Genomic DNA, 23,398 nt, shown 5'->3' on the forward strand with positions numbered 1-23,398 from the left:
TCTGTCAGAACCACATAGCATTTGTGCTGGAAGAATCTGAGGCATCTCCTGAAGCAACCCCTCACATCACCAATGAGGAAGGGACCCAAGGTCTGCAGAGGGGAATAGCCCTGCCCTGGGTTGCATCTTTCACAGGGGCGGTGTGAGTTCTGGAGGTCCCTAAGACCATCCTCAGGTTCAAAAATTTGCTAGAAGGACTCACAGGACTCAAAACAGGCATTCTGCTGCCATCGGTACAGTTTATGACAGTGAGAGAATATGGATTAAAATCAGCCAGTGGGAGAGATACATGGGGCAGAGTTGTCCTGGAGAGACAGGCATGGGCTTCGATTGTCCTCTCCCAATGGAATTGTGTGGACGGTGCTTGCTTCTCCAGCAAGGATGCGTGAAAACTCACACGGGGTACTGCCAACAGGGAAGTTCACCCAAACCTTGGTGTCCAGAGTTTTACTTGGCCTCGGTCAGGTAGACACGACTGACCATCCATGTGCCGATACCATGTGGCCCAAGGCCCCTACATTGAAGTGTAAACTAACTGGCTGCCCCAAGACCCCAGGGAAACAAAGACATTCATACCAAGGACATTCCAAGGGCTTAGCTTTTCCCTCTCAAGAGCCAGAAACAAAGAGCCAAACCTTTCTTTTGGGGAGGTTAATCCTTTACCACACAGAAGGGACCCCGTAGTGCTCCTTTGAAAATCCCCTCCATACCAGCTAGAGTTCTAGGCACACACCAGTTATTTAATAATAAATGCTTAGTGCATTGAAGGCATGACTTGTCAGCTCTTATTTTTTCTATGGACTCATCGAACATGATTCTTTTAAATTTCCTCACTGACTATCATGTTCACGTCTCCAGCAGCACACTGCCAAGAAACAGGAAGAAAAGAAAAAGGTCCCTGAGTAGCCAAATTTGGTATCATATAGTCATATCCTTATCAGCCAGAAACTTGGGTCTCACCCACAGTCTACTCACTTTTATCTACTTACTTAAACAGTTTGAGTACAAATAATTTGGTTTTACAACCCACAGTGCGTTATAAACAGCAAATTACAGGGGGAGAGGCAGCAGGTAGAAAAGACAGAGTGTAGCAGACATATCAGTAGCAGGAAGAATTGAGAGCAGGCCAGGTGTGGTGCCACACACCTGTAATTCAGGCATTTTGGGAGGCCGAGGCAGGAGGATTGCTTGAGCCTAGGAGGTCAAAACCAGCCTGGGCAACAAAGTAAGACCCCATCTCTACAAAAATAAATAAGTTAGCCAAGCATGGTGGCGTGTGCCTGTAGTCGCGGCTACTTAAGACACTGAGGTGGGAGGACCACTTGAGCTCAGGAATTCAAGGCTGTAGTGGGCTATGATCGCACTACTGCACTCCAGCCTAGGTGACAGAGTGAGACCCTGTCCAAAAAAGAAGAAGAAGAACTGGGGACAGACAAGAGGAAGCAGGGAGCAGAAAAAATATGAAAGACACTCCAGAAACCAAACACTGGGGCCATTTTGCAGAAGGTCAGATGGGTCTCCAAGCTATAGCTGCCATGGGCTCAGCTGCAGTAGGACACGGCGTGGTGATGAGTGGCCAGAGACGTCATTCCTGAAACATCAAGGGAAGGTTAAGTGTGGTTTATCATCTAAGATGGCAGAAGGCAAGCCATGCATTTTAAAAAGACATTGGTAAACTTGCAGCTGGTGGAAAATTCTCCAGCCTGGAGTATCCCCTTTCCCAAGGGTGCTGATTAAAAGCATCCATGTGTGTGTCCTATTCTCTTAGAGACTTCTGCCCCCTTCCTTCTACCTGACACTTAACGGAGACTAAACACAAAACCTACTAAAAACTTGATTCTCAAGAGCTACATCCACTTCTGCCTCGAAGGGCTCCGATCCCCAGGTGAGCCAGTCTCGGGCTGTTCCCTGGATGGTAGTTGTGGACTACAAATGACCTTCAGGACATCTGCGAAGTTCATGAGGGTAGAGGGTGGGGATGATTTAAAAAGACAGCCCTGGAGGTCGGGATTCACAGGGCAACAGTCAGGAGGAAACTGAAAGGGCCCTCATGGGGTCCCTGGGGCCTCCCTCTCTCAGCCAGCGGGGAGGCGATGGGTCTGGTTCCTCGTTTGTTAAGCTCCAGGGACAAGCGAAACTGCCTCCCGGGGGACCCAGGCAAAAAGATCTCACTTCACTTTGAAACTCTGGGACTTTGTTTCTCTGGAGCAGACTCAGAGCTCTAGAGGCTGACCTGGGCCTGAACCTGGACGGGGCTTGGCTGTAGGAAAGCATTCTGACGCAACAGGCACCCGAGGGAACCACTGAGGCTGTCTTCCCATCTCTGCTGGCCTCATCCCTCATTTCACGTCTTCCTGGTTCTCATTACCAGCAATGCTTTCCTCCCTTGCTACCCTCTTCTAAGCGGCCTCTGCTCCTCTCAGGCCTGGGTCCAATGTGTCCATGGAGATGCTCAGGCCTTCCCTGCCCACCATGGCCCTGGCCTCACCACTCACTGCTCTCCTGGCTCCTGCCTGTCCCCACACCATCCACGCCACACCCTGGCACACTGGACTGCGCTTTACTCTCTGCCCTGTGTGTCCTCAGCCAACCTCTCTCACTGGCAAACACCCAACCACCTTCCCATTCAGTCTTCATCTTGTCTGGACCATAGACCATTGTGAGGTTTTGACCAACACCATGGGCCAGAACAGGGCCAAACACAGCATCTAGGGAGGCTCTGACCTCCCCCAGAGTCCAGCCACCAAGCCCCTGGAGGCCGATAGACCCAACTCCAGGCCACAGCTCAGAGGTCTCTGCTACAGCAGAGCCTCTTTGGCCCATTCCCCCATCAGCCAACTTTTACTGAGGGGTTGCCATGGGCCATGCCCAGGGGTGGGCACCACTAAGATAATTGATCAAGAAGTGCCTCTCCTCCTCCTGGGGCTCTTGGCTCATGCTTTTATCATGGTGCCTGTTGTCTGCTTTGCATTTTATCTGTTTCATGATCAGATCCCCAAGTACACAACAAAGTCTTCTAGGACACACACAATCATGAATCAATGTTTTCATACCCAGCAGAGCTAGCACTCAATTTAAATGTTTGTTGAATGAATGAAGGAATGCACAGTCACAGAACATGTTAAACCAACATGATGTTTGCAAGGCTGGCTGATTGGAAGGACATGATCACCAAAAGCCCTGCCTATACTTGGCCTGATCACCCAGGGCCCAACTGTTCTTATTAAGAATCACAAAGTTCTGGCTCTTGCATAGCCTTTGTTTCTCATTTGTATGCTGTGTTAGTCCATTCTCATGCTGCTAATAAAGATATACATACCAGAGACAGGGTAATTCATAAAGAAAAGAGGTTTAGTTGACTCATAGTTCCACATGGCTGGAGAGGCCTCACCATCATGGCGGAAGGCGACGGAGGGGCAAAGTCACGTCTTACATGGTAGCAGGCAAGAGAGTGTGTGCAGGGAGAGTGTGCACATAAAACTATCAGATCTCATGAGACTTATTCACTATCAGGAGAACAGCATGGGAAAAACCTGCCCTCATGATTCAATTACCTGCCACTAGGTCCTTCCCAGGACTCATGGGGATTATGGGAGCTACAATTCAAGATGAGATTTGGGTGAGGACACAGCCAAACCGTATCATATGCTTTACACAGAAATGCTCCTTATTATGTTGACTCTTGTTCACTTTATTGTTTTATTGCATAGTGTGTATATAAATCATTTTTTCTGTATGTGACAGTGTGGTTAGAGAAACTGGGCATTCTTCTTAACTTTGAACCTGATTATAATAACACCCTTGGAGTGAAACACCACAGTTTTGCAAAATGATCACATCCACATGACCTCATCCTAACCTCACAATAGCTTTGTGAAATAAATGGGTATCGGCTCTTATCTCCAACGTTAAGACCAAGAACTGGTAGCTCCCAAGGATTAAAAGACTTGCCCAAGGTCTCGCAGTTACTACCCAGCCCTCCCTGCTACCCCTCCTAAAGATTCTGTTCCTCCTCTGGATCCCTGGTAGCTCACTGTCCCTTGCCCACAAAGCCCCTTACCCTCTTTCTCTGCCTTTGCCCTCCCGCCTTGGAGAACTCACTGGTCACTCCAGTCTCCTGCCCCCAAGATGAGACCTTGAGAGAGTCAATTCTGCTCATCTCTTTCCGACTCCACGGGCTCAGTGACATCACACCGGTGGCGTGAGATCAGCTTTGGCGGGAGTATTCACACCGTGGTAACTGGCCAAGTCCTAGCGTCCATCCCAGGCCCTCTATCCTGTTCCCTTGACTGTGCCTCCTGACTCCAACTGGTCAGGTCAGAACCCTGGAAGCTTTGGGTCTCTCTGAGAGAACTGCACCCTTTCCCCGAGCACTGTGGAGCAAGAGCTGCTGTGCTTTGCCGGGAAGGGTGTGTCCTGCCTGCGGAGACAGAAGGAGCCTCCCTGGGAGGGGGCGGGAGTCAGCAGCCAGGAGTTGAGCTGTGATGAGCCCTGGAGCTCATTTTCTCCTGCTTGAGCCTCCTCCAGAGCCCCCTTATAAATGCCAGTCAAACCTTATGATTTTCATCTTTCATTATTCAGTGAGGAGAAGGCAGATTAAAAATACATGATGGCATTTTCCAGGTCGGATCGCCAAGCATGGTGAGGGTGTTTATCAAGGGTACTTGTTCCTGCTGTGGCACCTGGGATGTAAAGCTCAGCTCCCCTCCCTCTCAGCCCCCTGGGCCTGCCCCAGCCCAGAGCCCCCTCCGCCTCCCCATGCCTCATTCAGGCATCGGTTGTCTGGGAAGTGTAAGACCGTCTCCTGCCAGAAGAGGCAAGGCCTTTGTGTTTTATTGAAAGAGACAGGATTTATTTTCATTTTCCTTTGCTTCTGTGCTTTGAGGTTCCCTAAAGCCGGGGGATTCAGGAATGAGCAAAGAAATCAGATCCCCCGTGAGAGTGGCTCTCTGGCGTGTGGGCGCTGAGAGGATTAGCTGCGAATCCACTCCTGCTTTGAAATCTGCTTCCTCATTAGGCCTTATTGATCCTCAGGTAGGACAATTCCCAGCTCCGCTTTCATTTTAGGAAAATTGCTAGAAACCTCACCCTTTCTTTGTATAGGGCTTTGGTGTGGGGGATGCTTCAGGACAACCTAAGCTGTGCTGGCTCTGTCCCCATCGTGGGCCCCATCTCTCTCTCCAGACCTCCCTGACTGGCAGATCCATCAGTTTTTCCCCCCGAAGCCACCAGGAAGTAGAACAAAGGCCCCTGATGCATAAGGCAGGGGTGCCTGGGAAGGATGTGGGGTCTTCTGGGCAAGGGTTGCAGGGCTGTGTATCCCCCCTCTACCCAGCAGCATGTTGGAGCCAGCTTGCACCAATTGAGAAGAGCCCATTCTTTCCAACGCCGTGTTTATCAACATCACTTTGGCAGCTTGCAGTTGGCCATAGTGGGGGTGTTTACACCATGGAAATTGGCAAGTGTGACCATCAGGGCTTTTATTTTTCTGGAGAGCGACTTGTTCAGCATTACTGGTACACCACCTCCCTTCTGTGTGTTGCTTCTTTCCCTCCCCAGGACTAACCCGTCTGCCAGGCACTTCTGCAGGGAAATGCTAGGACTCAGAAAGCAATACCTTAATTGAAGGCCTCAGAAGCAAAAGCTTTTATCTGACCCTCTCCTGTCCACTGTCTCTCAACCTCATTCTCCCCTGAGGCTAGCCATAGAAACTGCAACCCCTCTTCTCCAAGGGGGTCATTGAAACCAGAACCTCTTTTCCCCAAAGCCAGCCATAAAACCTAAAATACATGACTTTAACCTTCCCTCCACCTTTCTGTGTAAGAACTGGCCATAAATAAATGATCTGTCCTACCTTGTTTGACTGGAGGCCATAAGACCCCCATGCCAGAGAGGGTCCAGCTCCTCACCCAGAAGGAAGGAACACTGCACAGAGAGGCCAAGAAGAATCTAAGCGGACAGGCCTTACTGAGCTTCCCCACTCAGTCCGTTGGCATCAGCTCAAACCATGTGTGTCCACCCTGTTTCTACACGGCTGGTTCTACTTCGATGAACATAAAATGGACAATTTCCCCTGTATCTTTTGGTCTTCATTCTGAAGGCTGCTGTGTACACTTCAATAAATTTTGCATGACTTTTCTTCAATGAATCTGCCTTTTGTAAGTTTGCAGCAAAAGTTCAGAGGGCAAAGGGGACATGGACCCTACAGAACCAACCAAGCAAGGACTAAGGAGGGTGAGTCGGAACCAGAAAAAGCCAGTGGGCGCATCCGCCTTTCCACATAACAGAGCTGGGGCCTTGCATGGGCTTCTCCATTTATCCCAGCTGATGTGAATGGGGGCTCCTGAGCCAGGCTCAGTCAAAGCCCCCCACTCCATGCAGAGGCCCCTGTGGGGTGAGAAGGAGCATAGGGGAGAGACTCACAGGGGGACACCCGTCTCCTCCCCACCCCAGGCTTTGGTTCCGTCTCCATTCTGAGGGTGGTCTCTGTGCCTGGGGTTTAGGGGAGTGAGTAGTGGGGATCCTGCTTACTCTGGCTCAACGGCAGTGCGTGTGGGCATGTGGGGAGGGGAGGGTGTGGCGGCAGAAATGCTGCTCCCAACCACACATGGTGGCTCACGCCTGTAATCCCAACACTTTGGGAAGCAGAGGCAGGTGAATCATTTAAGGTCGGGAGTTCGAGACATGGCGAAACCCTGTCTCTACTAAAAATGCAAAAACTAGCTGGGCTTGGAGGCACACGCCTGTAGTCCCAGCTACTCAGGAGACTGAGGCAGCAGAATCACTTGAGCCCAGGAGGCAGAGATTGCTATGAGCTGAGATCACGCCACTGCACTCCAACCTGGGGCACAGAGTGGTTTTCTTCCATCTCAAAAAAAAAAAAAAAGAGAAAAGAAAAGAAAGAAGGAAATGCCGTTCCCCGAGCTGCGAGGCTGGGCACAGCCAGCTTCTGCTCATAATCCCAGAGGCAGATGCCTCAACACCCCTGCCTCAGCTAGCTCCAGAACTGAGCCCCCAGTCTCCTTCCCGAAGTCTCCCTAAAGCCTTGTGGTTCCAGCCGGGGCTCTGTCATGGGGGCCTGCTCCCCAGGAAAGGGCTGCCACCTGTTTGAAGGAGCAGTCACTAGGTTTCCTCTAACCTGACCTTGGCCTCCTTCTGCTTTTAAAATTCGCTCCAAGAAGACATTAGCATGAATCCCAGGGGAGGGTTCCAGGCCATCTGGGGCTCTTCCTCAAGGACAATGACCCCAGGGGCCAGGGAGAGCACCAGTGTGGTAAGGAGCGGCCTGGCTGATGAGAGCCTGGCCCTGGTCTGGGCCGCCCCAGGAGAAGGAGCTCCAGCCCCATCTGCCCCTCAGGAGCTGCCTCTGCTGGCCCTGCACGTGATGGGCCCCTCTGCTTCGCTGTAGGTCTCACCTAGGGTGTGGGTGGGGCCAGGGTTAGGAATTTCACTCCAGCTTGGTCTTGCCCATCCTGAGCAGCCCAGGAAGGCTCCGGCAGAGAGCAGGGCACACCCAGACACTGCGCCAGACAACTAGAACCCCCGGCCCAAAAAGGAAAAGGTGATGTCTGATGTCTGGCTTTTTGTCTCCTCTGGCTACCCTGACCCAGGGGATTGTCCCAGAAGAGTACATCAGTTGCCACTTCCTGGACACAACCCAGTGCTGGCCCATCTAGGCAGAGACTCTCCCTAGTTCATTCCAATTAAACAGAGGCTTTAGCCTGGCTCCCAGAAGGAAACAGCTCCGGCAAAGCAATGAAGTCCCCAACCATCTTTGCCTAACCCCCTTTCAAATTAAAAGGGGCTCTAAAGTCTAATTATGGCGGGGAAAATGTTGCCTCTTTAAACCGGAGGATCTGACTCCGCTCAAGGGATATTTGTGCTTGCCTCCAGCCTCCCCTGAGCTAAAAAATTATATGCTTTCTCTCTCTGCTAAATTACAACATCCTCAGATTGGTGCTGGGCCTGAAGGGAGTCCCTGCCGGAAAACCCAAGTGTCAACCCTCTTTGCAAACTCTGAGCCAGTAATTGGTTTGGAAATACCGAGTGAATGGCTCAAAAGGCTTCAGGGGGATTAATGTGAAATAATGCATCCCCCGATGGCAAGGGGGGCACTTACGTGGGCATAGATGGTGGCAGGCACGGCCAGCTCCTGTTCATTCCTGTGAATTTCAGCCCATGGTGGAGAAGCATCATTAGACCTCCACTGGAAATGCAGCTTCTGGAGCCCAAACCAGCCCATAGAGCCAAAGAATGTTGCACCTTCTCAGCCACAGCCCCTTCCTTCCCTCAGGGGGGCGTCTCACCTGCATTCTCCTCACTTGAGCATCCTTGCAGGCCAGGGAAGAATAAAATTTGGCTCAAGGCAATCACTTAACCATTCTGAGCCTCAGTTTGCTCATCTGTAAAATGGGAAGAATGATTCCAGTGACTAATGATGAGGATGAGATGCAGATAAGAAGTGTCGGGCTCTGGGGCCAGCCATGACGGGTGCTGGGCACATGGTGATCAGTCATTATTAGGACAGGGCTTAGCTCTGCACCAGGCACATCGCAGGTTGTCAGTAAATACCTGTCAGGCACTGGATACCTTGGGGACTGGATACACAGGTAGTGACTGGATAAGAGTAGGAAGAGGTCAGGCAGCCTTCACCAGCTGGGCCAGCTATCCCTGCAATGCCACCCTCAGCAAAGACTTCTGCAGAGGAAGTAACAAGCCCATCTGCCTTAGGCTGGAGCAACCTGGGACCTCCTTCTCCCTTCAGGCGACACTAAGCCCAGGTTTCAGAGCAATGGGAACGAGAGGGGCAAGTTTTCTAACTCAGCAGATGCACTCAGAAGGTCACTCTGCAGATACCAGGGAACACAGAAGTTGAACCAGTGATGTCTCCCACAGGGATGCCCTGGAAAGGAGTTATGTGCCCAGAAGACCAAAGTCAGGTACATTCTGGTGTACCTCCCCACTGTCTCTTTCAATTACAATGACTTTCTCTTTTTTATTAGTTATGTTTAACAAATTCTAACAATGAGAACTGTTGATTGTAGAAAATTTTTAAAGCATAAAAAGTAATAAGAAAAAAAGTTTCCATACACTGACAACTCAGAGATACCTGTTGAACATTTCCTATGCATTTCCTTCCAGTCTTTTTTCTATGCTCCAGTTTTTAAAAAAATAGAACTATCCAGTGCATAGCAGTAGCCTGCACATCTGGAGTCACATAAGAGTCACTTAGAGGCCTTCGAAAATATAAATATTATTTCCCCTCTTCCTATCCCCCTCCCACCCTATGCTGAGATTCTGACTCTTTAAGTCTGAGATACAGACTGAAAAACTATCTTTTTAAATGACCTTTGTAAAGTCCCCTAAATGAATATTATGTGCAGTCAAATTTTGAAAACAATGTACAATATTGTACCTTGCTTTTGAACTTGATATCAAAAGATGGCTTTCAAAGCAGTGTTCTTGAGGTCCTCACATTTGTTCCTATTTGTATGTGGCTCTCTGTCAGACTGTAATTTTTTTTTTTTTTTTTTTTTTTTTTGAGATGGAGTTTTGCTCTTGTCCCCAGGCTGGAGTGCAATGGTGCAATCTTGGCTCACTGCAACCTCTGCCTCCTGGGTTCAAGCGATTTTCCTGCCTCAGCCTCCCGAGTAGCTAAAATTACAGGCACACGCCACCATGCCCATCTAATTTTTGTATTTTTAGTAGAGACGGGGTTTCACCATGTTGGCCAGGCTGGTCTCGAACTCCTGACCTCAGGTGATCCACCCACCTTGGCCTCCCAAAGTGCTGGGATTAAAGACGTGAGCCACGATGCCCAGCCCAGACTGTAAGCTTTGCAGAGCTTCTGATGTGCTCTGGACATGGTAACAAAGTGGTTCCATTCCCACAGTCGCTTTGGGTGGCCACTCCTTGGCTTCCAATCACATGCCTTCATTCTTTCATTTGTGCATTCACTCATTCATGTAGTGGGTACTTCCTGTTACTGTCCCCAGAACCCTGGAAGCAGCTGCCTTTTTTTTTTTTTTCCTGAGACGGAGTCTTGCTCTGTCGCCCAGGCTGGAGTGCAGTGGTGTGATCTCGGTTCACTGCAACAACCTCTGCCTCCCGGGTTCAGTGAACCCAGCTCCCACCTCAGCCTCTAGAGTAGCTGGGATTCCAGGCACCCGCCACCATGCCCAGCTAAATTTTTTTGTATTTTTAGTAGAGACGGGGTTTCACCATGTTGGTCAGGCTGGTCTTGAACTCCTGACCTCAGGTGATCTGCCCGCCTTGGCCTCCCAAAGTGCTGAGATTACAGGTGTGAGCCACCACGCCCGGCCAGCAGCTGCCTGTTAACATTAAGCAACTTGATCACGGTATGCTACAGAATCATAGTGACGCCTCAATTCACGAACATGCTGTGAAGAAAACTTCTCAATGAAATTCATAATGTTGTCACCATTAAAAAATATCTTCCAGTGTCACACAGACAGTGACTCTGCTGCATAACCAAGTGGACAGAAGCACAAAGGTGACCAAACTGCCGTCTGCCGATTTCCTCAAGGATTTTGGTTTTTACGAATGTCCTGGGCCGGGAGATGGCCAGTATGGACACTATGCAGTTCCATGTTCGATGATTTTATGCCATCTTGGGCTTAAACAGTCTCGGCTGGGAAGAAGCCTGGGGAAGGCAGAGGATGAGCAGCTTGGGACTCCCCAGCAGCGAGAATGTTCTGCTTTCTTAACTCGGGTAGCAACCATGGGCTTGAGGGCCAGAAAGACCTGAGTTTGAATCCCTCCTCTGAGACGTGCTGTGGGGCCACGGGTAAGGAGTGTAACCGCAGGAACTGTTTTCTCATTTGTGCAGTGGAGATTCTGATACTCACTGTAGTGACTATGAGGCTTAAGGCAGTGGGGTATAAAAGCATTTGTGCACTAATTATATGCAGTCCATGTTCAAGACGGGTTCCTGTCTTCATCTTCTCCAAAAAGATATTGACACTCTGCATTCTGGCATTCGACACTGTTTGGGAAGCTTTGTGTGTGTGTGCGAGAGACATTATCTCATTCTGTCACCCAGGCTGGAGTGCAGTGGTGCAATCACAGCTCACTGCTGTCTCTGTCTCCTGGACTCAGTCGATCCTCCCGCCTCAGCCTCTCGAGTAGCTGGAATGACAGGCGTGTAATTCCCATGCCTGTAATACCTAGCTAATTTTGTTTATTTTTTGTAGAGACAGGATCTCACTGTGTTGCCCTGGCTGGTCTCGAACTCCTAGGCTCAAGTGATCTTCCTGTCCCACCCTCCCAAAGTGCTGGAATTAGAGGCATGAGCCACCATGGCTTGCCTGGGAAGCTCTTAATTTTGGGTCATAGGTGGTCTTTCCTGACACTCAATACTATGGTGCAGATGGAAAGAGCCATAGGAGATCCCACGGGCTCCAGAATCCCTCTCTCTCGTACACCCCATTGAGGAGGTGTGTGGGGGAGGGGCTAGAGAACCCTTTTGTTCAGTGACCCAGGTAATTCGGATGTGTAAGCAGGTGAGGAGATGCCTCCCTCCGCTAGCAGCATCCTAACAATAAAGCAAGTCCTTGACAGCACATCACAGAAGCCTGGGGCGCCTCAGTAGGCGCTCTCTCTGAGACACGCAAACCCACCGTGTTTAGATCCCCCGGGTCTTTAGCTTCTCTCCAGCTGAAGGCTCTGATGCTCACTGGCCCCAAGCTTCCCACAAAGGCAGGCTGCGGTGCCCGGTTCACCCCACCTCTCTCCAGGTCCTGCCTCCCACCCCCAGCCCTGAAGCCATTAGCTCTGGCCTGGTGCCTGCAGACCCTGGCTCATGGAGAGGCAGCATGGTGCAGTGGCTAGGGGCGTGTGTGTGAGATCCACACTCGAGCTGTCTTATAAAGTAGCCGCCAGCCATTTGAGTTACTTTATAACTCGAATCCAAATTCATCAATTAAAAACCCAGCGCCTCAGTCTCACTAGTGAGAAGGAGAAATAAGGGCAGCCCTGGCCTCTGGAAGCTGGCCTGGGCCTCACTCGGGAGTCCTGTTCTCCTGTTCACTCCCTACTCAGACAAGGCCGCTCTGAAACCACGATGAAATGAGACAGAGCGAGGACGCATGTGATTTTGCCCTTGCCCTTTGACGGCATTGAATCTGGAGTGAGCTCCTGACTCCTCAGACCCTCCCCTAAGTCAGCCATAGACCCCATCCTAGAATAAGTCCTCTCTGACACCCCCTCCCTGTGACACCCTGTAGTTCCACATGGACGTGTTCTCCCTCACTGCAGCCAATAATAACTCAGCTTGTTCAACCGCAAGTGCATTCCTGGTGGTCTTTGACTGGGACGACATTGACTAGCTACACTTCAAGTGCTCAGTGGTCACATGTGGCCAGAGGCTACCACACTGGACAGCACACCCAGAACCATTCTGCCACTGTAGAAAGTTCTGCTGAGTAGCACTGGTCTACATGATCTGACTCCAAATCTTGACTGCAATTAAGCAGCCGTGTGAACAAGGACACCTCCTGTAACCATTCTGAGCTTTAGTTTCCTCGTCTGTAAGATGGGAGTTGTCCTGAGGATTAAATGAGGCAACACATGTTAAGCACCTAACCTTACGCCTACTGTGGTAGTCTTTAAATATGTTCTTACATTCTTTGATTCTCCTCCCTTTAAGAGGTGGAATTTAATTTTTCTCTTCTTGAAGGTGGGCTGAACTTAGTGACTCCCTTCTAATGAATGAAATATTGCAGACATAACAATGCCACTTGCAAAACCAGGTCATAAAAGGCTGGGTGGCTTCTTCCTTTTGTTCTTCTTCACATGCTCAGGGAAAGTCGGCTGCCATGTTGTGAGGACGCTCAAGCAGCCCTATGGGGAGGGCCACATGGCGATGAACAAAGGCCCCCAACCGACGGCAAAGTGAGGGAGCCACTGTAGATGCAGATTCTTCTGCCCCTGTTCAACCTGTAGAGGCAGTGGCCCTGGCTGACAGCTGGACTGCAACCTCATGAAAGACTTTGAGCCACAACCACCCAGTAAAGCCATGCTCAGATTCCCAAGACCTCAGAAACTTTGCGAGATAACCAACGTTTCTTATTTTAAGCCACTAAGTTTTGGGGTAATTTGTTACACAGCAATAGGTAACTAATACACATGGCATATGAGTGGCGCTTAGTTTGTGTTAGCCATGCTAGCCAATGGTCCGTGGAGCTGGCCTACAGGGAAAGAATCCAGATCAGCTCACATAGGCAGCGGGTCTGCCAAGTTGTTCTCCATATGGCAAATGGAGAACTGACCTCTGGTCTTTGATGTCCATCTGTGAGTGTGGTCAGTGGGGTCACTCCAGAGATGAGCCACTGGACTCAAAGCAACAGCCAGGAAATGAGTTGGGGATGACACATCGGGGTTCTGGGTGTCCATGGCCTAGGACAGCTCTCAGGTACAGCCTACCAGGGAGCACCTTGTGAGCCAGAGAGGGTCTTTCCGGCAGAACCTATGGGTCGCCTGGCATCCACACTGTAGCCCTGAGCCTGTAGCAGGCTGCCCAGGGACCCACGGGTGAATTTCCACTTTTCCAGGAGAGGAGCTATGAGGTTGGAAAGGCAGAGGGAAGCCCAGCATGCCCCAGCCTTGGCACCAGCCCTTCCTTAGCTCAGCCCTCCCCTGTCCACACCAGAGCCACAGGCTGCTTCACCGAGGTGAACCCTTCCTGCTTCCTGGGAACACCACAGTGTCCCCCCAGGAACACGCAATGTCCCTGGCACGAAGGACAGTGAGAGAGAGCATGCACCGCCCCACACCACTCAGAGACCCCCATCTCCAGAACCCCCTCCCTGCACAAATGGGCTAGAACCCCAGAGAGAAGAAGGGGGCAACCCAAAGCAAGAAGGCAGCCTGGGACCACACGGCCCTTCAGCGTGTGACTCAGGGAACATGGTGCATTCATCCCAGAACTGAATGTGCACATCCCTGGTTCTCTCTCCATGTCCCACAGCCAGGGAAGGGAGGGTGACCCTGCCACAAGCACTTAACAAGTTGACCTGAAATGCCCCGTCCCTAGCTCCCCAGACCTCAGGGCCTCCAAAGGGAGTGAGGCAGGGACACCCAGAACCCTTGCAAGGACATTAATTGAATGTTGAACTCTGCACTCAAATGAAGAGGCATGTCACCCCCCACCCACCTTGAATGCACAGTCTAGAGCTCTCTACCATACTCTGCTGGGGCCCCTCCATCTAGTACCTAATGGCTATGAAGAACAGGGGACCCCCTCTTTTTTGAGTAACTGGAAGTAAGCCGTCTACACCGGGTTAACGATATGTATTTATGATACAAAATTGCCAGCGGCTTCTGCATTTTCACACATGTTTGTTAATGAAAAGTAATCCAGGGGTCAGGTTATTATGTAAATATCCACTGTGGGTGGGGGGGGGGGTTGGAGGTGAAGCACCCCATAATGAGGTGTCTCCATCCATCTCCCAGGAGCGCTAATGAATATTGGATCTGGTCATTTGCCTGGCACTCAGGCCTCACTTTACCAAACAGAGGGATGGGAAGGACGTTTGAGCTCAAATGAACCACTTCTCCCTTCATTTCCGCGTGACCCCAGTGAATTTCAATCCTCCCACCTCCTCCCTCCCCATTCCACCATGCTCAGGTGTTCCCAAGCCCACAGAGGCGAGAGACAAGGGACATTGGCTGGAGAAGCTTCTGGCTGTTTATAGTTTGCAGGAATCACAAAAAAACCACTCACCTTGCCTTGCTGCCTCTGGCTCAGAAACCATCAACCTGCGCCTCCCCCAGAAAATAAGATGAGTGAAGGATAGAGTGGTATCCTGGAGTCCCACTCAGGGTGGGAGGCGTTAACCACGTGGTAGGGGACAGAGGTCCTGCAGTTGACCCAAGGAGGGGCAGCCAGCCTCTTGGCATCTGCAAACAGGAGTAGTGGACTGGACCAGGCTGCCAGGTGAGGCCAGGAGAGGCTGAGCAGCAAAGACCACCCTGTCAGGAAGGCAGGCCAGCTGCACACACAGGGTTCCCTACTGCAGGCTGTAGGGAAGAGTCTACCTTGTATTTTTCCAGTGCCCAAGCTGAAGGCTCCACCCAATGCCATCGAAGGCAGGAGGCAGCTGGTCCCAGCAGGCTCAGTCTTCCTGACGGTGGAAGGTCCGCCTGCCCTCCCTCCCAGGGTCTGTGCAAAGCTCATTTAGGGCTCTGAGTAATGGAATGTTGCCACTGGGGTGTCTCTACAAACAAGATACTACATCTCCCAAGACTTCCCTGGGTAAATAAAAGCTAAATATAAATGATGTGACTGTGTCGCACTCCAGCTCTGCCTTTGACTAGAGGGAACATGCTGAAATGGTTGATTAAAAATAAATAAAATTAGGCTCTTCTAGTTCCTCCCAACATAAAGGCAGGGCTTCTCCCTCTGAGCCGCTGAGATAAAGCCGCCCAGCCTGTAGCAGGAGCTCCTGGGGTCCCGGCCATGCGTGGGTTATGGCTGGTTTTATGGCCGCTGTATGATTTACACCCACTTGCAGGCATGTAGCAAACAGATACATTTTTAAGCAGTAATTGTCATGTATATGGGCCCTTGAGTGTCTGGAGAAACGTCTCTCCAGAGGAAGACTGGTGTTCCGTCTCTCCCATCAGGAGCAGGATCGTGAAGAGCAGGTGACTGGGGATAAATTTCAGGGGCTCCCCCCGGGGACCAGGAAGTAGGGACATCGGTAAGCCCAGCCTGGCCTTCCTCTGCCCTTCTTCGAAATGCTGACAAACACCAACACTGGAAACTGCTACTGTCACCCCCCTTCCCGCACGGCACCCTCCACAACAGGAAGGCCCCCCTAATCCCCTCAACATACTCCTTTCTCCCAGGCTCTGGGCTCGGGTGGGGAAGGACAAGGTCAGCACCTCACCTTTTCATGCTGCCCTCAGTGCTGGGGTTCCAACGCTCAGGTGGCTGGACCCACCAACAGGATGGAGGCAACCAAAGGAAGCAGCTTGGTCCTTTTTTTTTTTTTTTTTTTTTTTTGAGATGGAGTTTCGTTCTTTTCGCCCAGGCTGGAGTACAATGGTGCAATCTCAGCTCACTGCAACCTCCGCCTCCTGGGTTCAAGCGATTCTCCTGCCTCAGCCTCCCAAGTAGCTGGGATTACAGGGGCCCACAACCACGCCCAGCTGATTTTTGTAATTTTAGTAGAGATGCGGTTTTGCCATTTTGGCCAGGCTGGTCTTGAACTCCTGACCTCAGGTGATCCGCTCGCCTCAGCCTCTCAAAGTGCTGGGATTACAGGTGTGAGCCACTGAACCCGGCCTATTGTTTTCTTTCTCTGGCCTTCTTCAAAGTTCTCCCTCACTCTTGTCTCTCATTCTTTCTCTGCTTCCTCCTTTCCCTTCCTTTTTCTCCTCTATTTCAGCTTTTCTCTTTGTCTCCCTCCCATTAATTGGCCAGAATACATAACTGAAGGTTATAAACTTCTCTCTTTTTTTTTTTTTTTTTTTTTTTGAGATGGACTCTCACTCTGTCTCCCAGGCTGGAGTGCAGTGGCACGATCTCGGCTCACTGCAAGTTCCGCCTCCCATGTTCACACCATTGTCCTGCCTCAGCCTCCCGAGTAGCTGGGACTACAGGTGCCCGCCACCATGCCCGGCTAATTTTTTGTATTTTTAGTAGACATGGGGTTTCACTTTGTTAGCTAGGATGGTCTCAATCTCCTGACCTCGTGATCTGCTCGCCTCAGCCTCCCAAAGTGCTGGGATAACAGGCGTGAGCCACTATGCCCGGCCATATTGCAGCCAATTTCAAACCAACGACATGACATCTCTGAACCCATGGTGGGAAAGAGATGTAGCCCTCATTTCATAATAGTTCCACCATGCGAATACAAGAAATATCACTCGCCAACAACACTGTGACTGTCACAGCACCATGATGGCATTCAACAGCACCTTGACTGCATTCAACAACACTGTGACTGTCACAACACCATGACTGCATTCAACAACACCGTGACTGTCACAACACCATGACTGCATTCAACAACACTGTGACTGTCACAACACTGTGAGTGCGTTCAACAACACTGTGACTGTCAGAACACTGTGACTGCATTCAACAACACCGTGACTGTCACAACACGGTGACTGTGTTCAACAACACCGTGACTGTGTTCAATGCCACCAAATTGTTGACTTTTAAAATGGTTCATTTTATTTTATGTAAATTTTACCTTCATATAAGAAAAAAAGGGATGAGACGGTCCCTCGAACCCCTTCCAGGTGTCAAATTTTGTGGATTATCATCTTGTGTGTTCCCATCACTGCACTCCCCCCTCGGCCAGACGTCTGGAGACACCTAGACACCCTAATGGTCCCTAATATTGGAACAACTCACCACAGCGCCTCAATTAATGGAGATGAGGGGATCCTTCGTGGCCAGAACCTCAAGGGAAACCCCACACAGGAGGAGCACGTGTTCCAGCATGCCAGAGAAGGGTGGCAGTGATGTGGGGGCATCGTGAAGTGGCTGCATGGAGAGTACAGGATCCACCAAGAAGCTGGTGGCGCCCATGAAGGAGACGGCCCTGGGCCAGGGCTGGGGAGCCTAGCGGGGAGGTGGGGTGCTGTCTGGGGGTGGGGTAGGGACTGGGGAGCCCCAAGTAGGGGACGGGGATCAAGGTGGAGGCCACAGAGGATATTCAAACTGGTCAAAAACCGTGACAAATCTGCACATCCCGAATATCCTGTTTCTTCCTATCACGCCCCAGGGTGCTGTATGGGAACACATGACATTTTCCTTAAAAGGTTAGGGCTCCATCCCTAAGCATCCCTAATTCCTCCCAATGACCCATCCGTGTATTAGAACATGCTTCCTGGATCTACATTTATATAGTGTAATGTGTCCAGAGATGTTTCCTGGGGAACCCGTGGTAATCTTTTGCTGAGACCTGCAGAGGTGAGGCACATGTCCCTCACAAGCCCCCATCTCCCTCGACAGCCGTTCCATGGGCGTGTGGGTGAGTACACCCTGCGTCCTCCCAACCTTCCTTCCAAATGAGCCCTCCCGACGAGGACAGAGCCCTGCATGGGGCTGGGGGTGATTATGGAGCCACCTTCGGGCCAGGGGCGTGAGGACACAGAGCCCTGCTTTCGGGCCCAGCCTCGATCTGGGCCTTATGAGTCTCTCTGCCCAGTTCTCTTTATTCTCCCTTCATTTTTAGAAATGAGGACACCAGCCTGGCTTCTGCTCTACTAAGAAGAATGAGGAGAACAGAGTTTTTATTCTGCTTGGACATGAGTCTAAAAAAGTGAGTCCCCCATGGGTAAACCCCAGAGGGAAGGTGGCTCGCCCTGCCCACACCAGCCCCCCGACGCAGCCTCAGATGCATCTGCACTGTGGTTTCTGTTGGTATGGGAGAAAACATTGATAATCCTTTTCTTCTGCAATGAGAACAATCCATGTAATGTGGAGAAATTAGAACTTACAGAAAACATGAAGAAGAAAATGTAAATCCCAGCTGGGTGTGGTGGCTCTCATCGTAATCCCAACATTTTGGGAGGCCAAGGTGGGTGGATCACCCGAGGTCACGAGGTTGGGACCAGCCTGGCCAACATGGTGAAACTCTGTCTCTACTAAAAATACAAAAATTGGCCAGGCATGGTGTCGCACACCTGTAGTCCCAGCTTCTCGGGAGGCTGAGGCAGGAGAATCGCTTGAACTTGGGAGGCGGAGGTTGCAGGGAGCCGAGATCGCACCACTGCACTCCAGCCTGGGTGACAGAGTGAGACTCCATCTCAAAAAAAAAAAAATTTAAAAAAAAGTAAATCCCTCTTATCCCACCCAGAAGTGTGTCCCTTAACACTTTGGGAAACATCTTTATAGAAAAATGCAGGGCCAGCTTCATGCACGTGGACCTGGGCAATGCTGGGCTCTGTGCTCAGAGGGGCCCCGAGCTGGGTTTAATGTTCTGCTATCACCATCCTGAAATTTTCCATTTTATTTTATTTTATGTTAGAAATGGGGTCTCACGATGTTGCCCAGGCTGGACTCCTCAAACTCCTGGACTCCAGCCTCAGCCTCCCGAGTAGCTGGAGCCGGGACTACAGGAACACATCACTATGCTCAGCTCCTCAAATTCTTAATCACTTTTGAACAAGGGAACCTACATTTTCATTTTGCACTTGGCCACCAAAATTATATAGCTAGTACTGGATACGAGTTTTTAACATCAAAATTGAGATTATATGGTGTTTGTACTATTTTAATAAGCTTATTTAAGATAAACCCCTTCGAGTAACATATAAATGGTTTTCAAAAAATCGAATGGTATAAGAAGTCCACGAGACTGTAAGCACCCAGTGCCTGAGGACTGCCCCTTGTGGCTCCTGGCTCAGCAACTGGCACAAGGCAGGTGAAATGGTCAAACAAGTGAATGAACAGGTCCTAGAATGCTGGAGGGGCCTGTGAGATTAGCTAAGCCCCATGTTTCCTAACTGTGTTCCAAGAACCCATGCCGGGAGGGGATGGGGGCAGGGCAGGAGCTGGGGGTGCTGGAGGGGTTGTGGGGAGAGAAGGTGCCAATCTCCCCTACTGCAATCGCAGAAGCTTTGTTTTTATCTATTCTATATAGTGGAGTCTCAAGCAAGATTTGATTGGGTGAAAGAGTTCCACCGCAAATGAACAACCACAGCAATCCGGCCCATCATTTGCTTTTGTAGATAAAGATTTTTTGGAACACAGCCACACCCATTCATGTACAGATTGTCTCTAGCTGGTTTGCTGTGAAGCGGCAGAGGCGAGAAGTTGCCACAGAGATTTCCTGGCTGAAGTATTTATTATCTTACTCTACAGAACAAGCTCGCTGACCCCTGATCTAGTCAAATTCTTCCATTTTATAGGCAAGTAAAGTGAGGCCTAGACACATGGTCAAGGTCATAAGTTAAGACAACAGGGAACAGGGAATAAAACTCCAGTCCAGGGAATTCTTGTGCGTGGAGAATTGCAACAGCCACCCCCAACCCCACAGCTCGCCTCCAGGAAACAGCAAACCGGAAGACCTAGTTTCTACCTTTTCCAGAAAAGTCTGCAGAGGGAGAATGTTGGGGTATGGCTCAGTACCTCCTTCTCCCTGCAATTCTTCAACTTTGGCTCATTGCATCCTCTCTGCTGACCACGGACAGGACAGAGTGCCGTCTTCCATGGCTTTGAGGACAGTACAGAAAAGAAAGTGGAGACAGACAGAGCAATTTGTAAATAATCAGCCAGCCACCTCCCTCTCCCCACCCTCTTCTCTTCTACATGGAAGCATCCCCAGTCTCTTGGGCTTGGAAACTGGATCTGCCAGGAGCCCCGCGGTAAGCCCAGGTGAGCAGGGCTCAGGCACCATCAATAATGAGCAGAGAACAGGTTTGCTGATGATGGAGAGACCTTCAGAGGAACGAAACAACCACAGCAACCAGGAACCCACGCATGCCCAGAGATACTGATGACCAGACTAAGTGGAGTGGACATGTCATTAACACCAGCCCAGCAAAATAATTACATGCAAAGGGAGCCTGTCAGCAAAAAGGAAAAACAGATAAGAGCCTTTGCAGTGATCCAATGGTGTAAGAAGTCCGCAAGACTGTAAGCACCCAGTGCCTGGGGGCTGCCCCTCGCGGCTCCTGGCTCAGCATCTGGCACAAGGCAGGTGAAACGGTCAAACAAGTGAATGAAGAACAGATCTTAGAATGCTGGAGGGGCCTGTGAGATTAGCTAAGCCCCATGGTTTTCTAACTCTGTTCCAAGAACCCATGCCTGGAGAGGTTGGGGTAGGGCAGGAGCTGGGGGGTGCTGGAGGGGTTGTGGGGACAGAAGGTGCCAATCTCCCGCACTGCAATCAGAGAAGTGTGCATTTAAGGAGAGGTGTGGATTTCCAAAGTCTGCAGGTGTCTGTGCACACAGACCTGGGAAGATCCAAGAGAAACGATAGGATGTGCTGAGGATTCTAGCCCAGTGAGCGAGCACATAGCCCCACTTGGGGACAGAGAATGCTTGCTATTCATTCCAAAGGGCCATCCTGAGCCTGAAACCCGGACCTCCTCTGAGTTTGTCCTAGACAACAATGCCCTAGCGAGGCCCAATAGTATCAGAGAAAGACAATGGGCTTGAGGGTGGACAGGCCTGTGTGGTTTTGGACCAGTCGCTAAACCTCTCTGAGCATCTGTGTTCTCATCTATAGGATGTATTTACCTCAAAGTGTTGTGCGAGCAAGTAATTGTCTTGGGCATTGGCTGAAAGGAGTGAAAAGCTTCAGCTCAGGTTGAAAGGGGGAATCTCCATCCAGCAATACTCATTATATAACCTTTTTTATAATCTGCTCTGAGGGAGCTCATCTTCCCATTGTCCATCCATTGCTGAAGTTTGCTTTCTTCCATTGCCAGTTCAGCTTGCCGCCTACAGGGACATTTTCTGCATCAAAGACGAGACACACCTGGCCCTGTCAGTGTCACGCCCAGAGGAGCAGGAAAGACACCCTTCTGTGTCCCCACTTACTTCCTCACCTAGAGTCTGCAGTGGGCCTAGGGGAGGGTCCCTCCCTCTCTCTCATGCTATTGCCCTCTCCAGAAATGCCGTTCCCTCCTTCTCTCTCTGGCCAAAAACATAAGAACCCAGCATATGTACCACTTGCTCTGGTGAAGCCTTCTCCACGGTCTGCCATCCCAAAAGGCGGACAGGATTCCTCAGCCTCCTCCCACTTGCTGCAGGCTGGCTGTATGCATTAGAGTGATGGGAGCAAGAATGCAATCTCTGTGAGGGCAAAGACTATTGTCCACTCATCATTATTAGCCCAGCACCCAGCACGGCCCTAACACATGACCAGTAGATATTTGTGGCATGCATGTATGCATGGATGGAGGAATGTGCAGATGGGCAGATGGAGGGATGCATGGATGTGCAGATGGGAACTTAGATGGATGGGTGCATGGATGGATGAGTAGATGGGAAGTTGGATGGGTAGGTGGATGGGTGGATGAATGGATGGTTGGATGGATAGATGGATGGATGGAAGGAAGGATGGATGGATGGATGGATGGATGGATGGATGGATGGATATGCAAATGGGAAGTTAGATGATGGATGGATAAATGGATGGCTAGATGGGTGGGTGGGTGGATACATGAGTGGCTGGATGGGTGGGTGACAGCACCCACTTGAGACAGCTAATTCCTGGCTTTGGCAGCTTAGTGTCAGCAAATGGGAACAGATAATCCCAGCCCAAGGAGGCCCTGAGAACATGTGGGGACCTCTCCCTCCACAGCATCTCTGTTTCCATGCAGTGTTTCCCACTTCAGCCCTGGAGACCATGGAAATTGACTTGACAACAGCCCAGAGGGAGTTTCTGTCTTCAGGCTGCAGCTTTCAGAATCATTCTCCCATCATCAGAGCCTGCAAATAAAATAGTAACTATGCCTGGCAACCTCAGAGGATCAAAGGCAGCAAGAGGAAAGCACAATCAAATTACCCTGGATGGCAGCAGCTCCAGGAAGAAACATGTCTCGAGAAACTGAAAGCAGAAAGCCTGGAGCAGGGTTCCCCACCCCTTCTCTCCCACCAGTTGCTCAAGATTTAGAGCAAAGGTTGCAAAGTACCTGGGTAAGGAAGGAGAAGCCAGCCCACAAACAGTTTGGTTTGGCCTATATCATGCTTTTTGATTTTAAAATTTGGATTCTAACATTTAAAAATCAAGCTTTCACATAAAAATCTCTATGTCTGGCTCCTCTAGAGAAACCGGGTACTCTGCAGTCTCCCTCTTCCATGTGGCAGCAGTCCCCAGACTGAGTAGTTGCTGCCCTGCTGCACGAAGGCATTCTCCAGGTGAGCCCAGGCCCACCCACCTGTACCTGCCAGGCCCCTGAAGGTGGGTGAATGTGCCACACTTCTGTTCGTGGAGGATCCTGACTCCCCCAAAGTGCACTCGAATGTCCTTGGTTAGGAGCACTCTTCCTGGTCTTCCACAGGATGGAGCCAACATGATTGTCTCTCTTTCGTCCCTCTCATTCATCTGTATTTCCCAGGATCCCCCAGGCCAGTCTGTCATCTCTTGGACTCATCTGTCTAAAGGAAAGAGGCCAGTGGGGGCAACTGAGGCTCATCTCTGGCCGGTTCTCAGCTTTCAAAATCTGCTGTTGTTGAGTCAAGGGTTATATGGGGCCGAGTTGTGCCTCTCTCAAGTTTAAGGAACAAAAGGGAAACATGACAAGGGCTTCACCCAGCCACTGCCTACTCCAGAAGGAGTATCAGGATCCCCTGTTGTTCCCCCAACACTTGGGCTCTGTATTAGTCAGGGTTCTCCAGAGAAACAGAACCAATAGGATAGATGGATGAATAGATAGATAGATGATAGAGAGATAGAGAGATAGA

General features: G+C 50.5%; 1 long non-coding RNA gene across 1 annotated transcript; it reads right to left on the minus strand.

The window, feature by feature from the left end:
* Window positions 1-283: 283 nt before the first annotated feature.
* LOC117976627 (uncharacterized) lies at window positions 284-23,312 on the minus strand. Its single transcript, XR_004667390.3, has 4 exons — window positions 22,879-23,312; window positions 21,659-21,746; window positions 20,114-20,197; window positions 284-1,591 (listed from the first exon to the last, which is right to left on the minus strand). It is a non-coding gene; the product is annotated as an uncharacterized LOC117976627 (long non-coding RNA).
* Window positions 23,313-23,398: the final 86 nt, after the last annotated feature.

This window comes from Pan paniscus, chromosome 19 (assembly GCF_029289425.2).
Source record: "Pan paniscus chromosome 19, NHGRI_mPanPan1-v2.0_pri, whole genome shotgun sequence".
In the NCBI taxonomy this organism is placed as follows: domain Eukaryota; kingdom Metazoa; phylum Chordata; class Mammalia; order Primates; family Hominidae; genus Pan; species Pan paniscus.